At 44.4% G+C, this 2,278-nt stretch overlaps 2 protein-coding genes across 2 annotated transcripts in view; one reads left to right on the forward strand and one right to left on the reverse strand.

Annotated features, from left to right (window-relative positions):
- Positions 1–510, reverse strand: part of MUT (methylmalonyl CoA mutase) — a 48,895-nt gene extending 48,385 nt beyond the window's left edge. The window contains exon 1 of the mRNA XM_011998338.1: positions 291–510. The gene's annotated coding sequence lies outside the window, so the exon portion shown is untranslated. The remainder of the gene's footprint in view (positions 1–290) is intronic.
- Positions 511–565: 55 nt separating this feature from the next.
- The window catches only part of CENPQ (centromere protein Q), a 28,274-nt gene continuing 26,561 nt past the window's right edge, over positions 566–2,278 (forward strand). The window contains exon 1 of the mRNA XM_011998346.1: positions 566–640. The gene's annotated coding sequence lies outside the window, so the exon portion shown is untranslated. The remainder of the gene's footprint in view (positions 641–2,278) is intronic.

The raw sequence follows: 2,278 nt of genomic DNA on the forward strand, positions 1-2,278 counted from the left end.
TTAGGTGGCCAGAGAAGATAACGACATGGCCCCTAAAGTATTAAAAGCACCTTCTTTCCAGAAGTACCTCCGAATTGCCAAGGACCTCGCCCAAAAAGAGAGATTGGTCCAAGTGAAAATCTAAACCTAAGGAGAAGGCAGAGAGTGGGATCCCGTCACAGTAGGAAGGTAAAGAAGACAGAAGTAAAGGACAGACGGGGAGAGAAAGGACAAAAGTTCAAAATAAAGGGGTAGAGGAAGGACAGGAGCCAGAAGAATGGAGCGATCTGAAAGGTGTACGTCCTACTCACTGGTAGGCCTGTTTCGGACTCCGCTGCATGAGAGGGCGGCTGGACTTCTGCGTCCCCCGCCTCACCTGTCAGAGATCCAGACAGCCAGGCCTCCCCGCCCTCACCTAGCCCACACAAACCGCGCAACCGCCAGCGACAGCCGGATGACTCTGGGGGCGTAGGCCGACACCGCCTTCCCTCCAGCCAATCTAATCGCGCTCTCACGGGCGCGTTCCTGATGACGTTTAGGGGTAGGGTTAGATGCCCGTTTCCGCTTTCTTCCCGCCCACTTCCGGGTCTCCTCTTTTACGAATGTTTGGGCGCGAATTACTCTAAGCGCGGCTCCCAGAAGGGTGCAAGAAGAATCAGTGGTGAGTCGTGATATCCTTAACCGGCTGGGTGGATCCAAAGTTGAGGGATGAGTTTTAAAGCCAACGCGTTTGTGGTAGACTTCGCGGTTTGTATTTGAGGAGGGCGAGGGGGGATTGCTCACCGGGAAATGCCGATGTCCTAAAAGGTCTGCCGTTAGGATCCTGGGATTGAGATATTTGATAAGGGAGGAGGGAGCAAAGCCATGAATACTTCCTCCCTATTTCCCCCGAATCATCCTTATGCTCATCCTCATTTCTGGATTTCTTCCGCAGGCACGAGTGAAGTCAAGTGCAGCCTGGGACATTAGTGTCTGTTTTTCCAGGCGTCCTACTCACTATTGTGCCCACATAGAGGTCTAAATTGAGATAATTGAGTCCCATGAGTATCAACAAGCTGGTAAGGAAAACAAGACAACCTAGAATGCCTCCTTCTCTCCTAAAGCATATAGGCTGGCGGCAAACTACTCTCCCAGCCTTGTTTCTTTTCACTTCTCCTATACACATTAAAAGACTCGCTGAACTTTTCCTGTCCCTGAACACGCCAGTTTTGTTTTGTTTTGTTTTTCCCGAGCTTTCCTGCCGTCCGAGTTTTACTGTTTTCCCTTGGATGCTTCATTTTTCTACTTTTTCACTATTTCAAAACGTCATTAAAATAATACTTTTTCCTTGAATAATGTACAAGCATACCTCCGAGATATTGCGGGGTCGGTTCCAGACCACCACAATAAAGTTAGTAAAGCCTGTCACATGATTTTTTTGGTTTCCCAGTGCATATAACAGTTGTATTTACACTGTATTGTAACCTATTAAGTGTGCAATAGCATTATGTATTAAAAAAAACTGTGCATACTTTAATTTTAAAATATTTTATTGCTAAAAATGCTAGCAATCATCTCAGCTTTCAGCAAGTCCTAATCGTTTTGCTGGTGGAGGGTCTTGCTTGATGTTGATGGCTGTTGACCAGTCAGGGTGATGGTTGCTGAAGATTGGAGTTGCTGTGGCAGTTTCTTAAAATAACAAAATAATGAAGTTTCCACAGCAGTTGACTCTTCCGTTCACTAAAGATTTCTCTTAGTGAATCTTTTACTAATCTCTTAGTAAACGGCGATGCTGTTTGAAAGCATTTTACCCACTGTAGAACTTCTTTCAAAATTAGAGTAAATCCTCTTAACCCCTACCATTGCTTTAGCAACTAAGTTTTTGTGACATTCTGAATTCTTTGTTGGTGTTTCAACAATATTCACAACATCCTCACCAGGAGTAGATTCCATCTCAAGAACTTTGCTCATTCATAAAAAGCAACTTCTTATCCACTAGTTTTATCGTGATATTGCAGCAATTCAGGTACATCTTCAGGCTCCACTATTTCTCTTGCTATTGCCACCAGATCTTTCGTCACTTCCTCCACTGAAGTCTTTGAACCCCTCAAAGTCATCCATGAGGGTTGGAATCAACTTTTTCCAAACTCCTGTTAATGTTGCTATTTTGACCTCCTCCCATGACTCATGAATGTTCTTACTAGCATTTGGGATGGTGAATCATTTCCAGAAGTTTTCCATTTATTTTGCCCAGATCCATCAGGGGAATCACTGTCTAGGGCAGCTATAGCTTTACAAAATGTATTTCTTAAATAATATA

Source organism: Mandrillus leucophaeus, unplaced genomic scaffold (genome assembly GCF_000951045.1).
Source record: "Mandrillus leucophaeus isolate KB7577 unplaced genomic scaffold, Mleu.le_1.0 Scaffold1157, whole genome shotgun sequence".
Classification (NCBI taxonomy): domain Eukaryota; kingdom Metazoa; phylum Chordata; class Mammalia; order Primates; family Cercopithecidae; genus Mandrillus; species Mandrillus leucophaeus.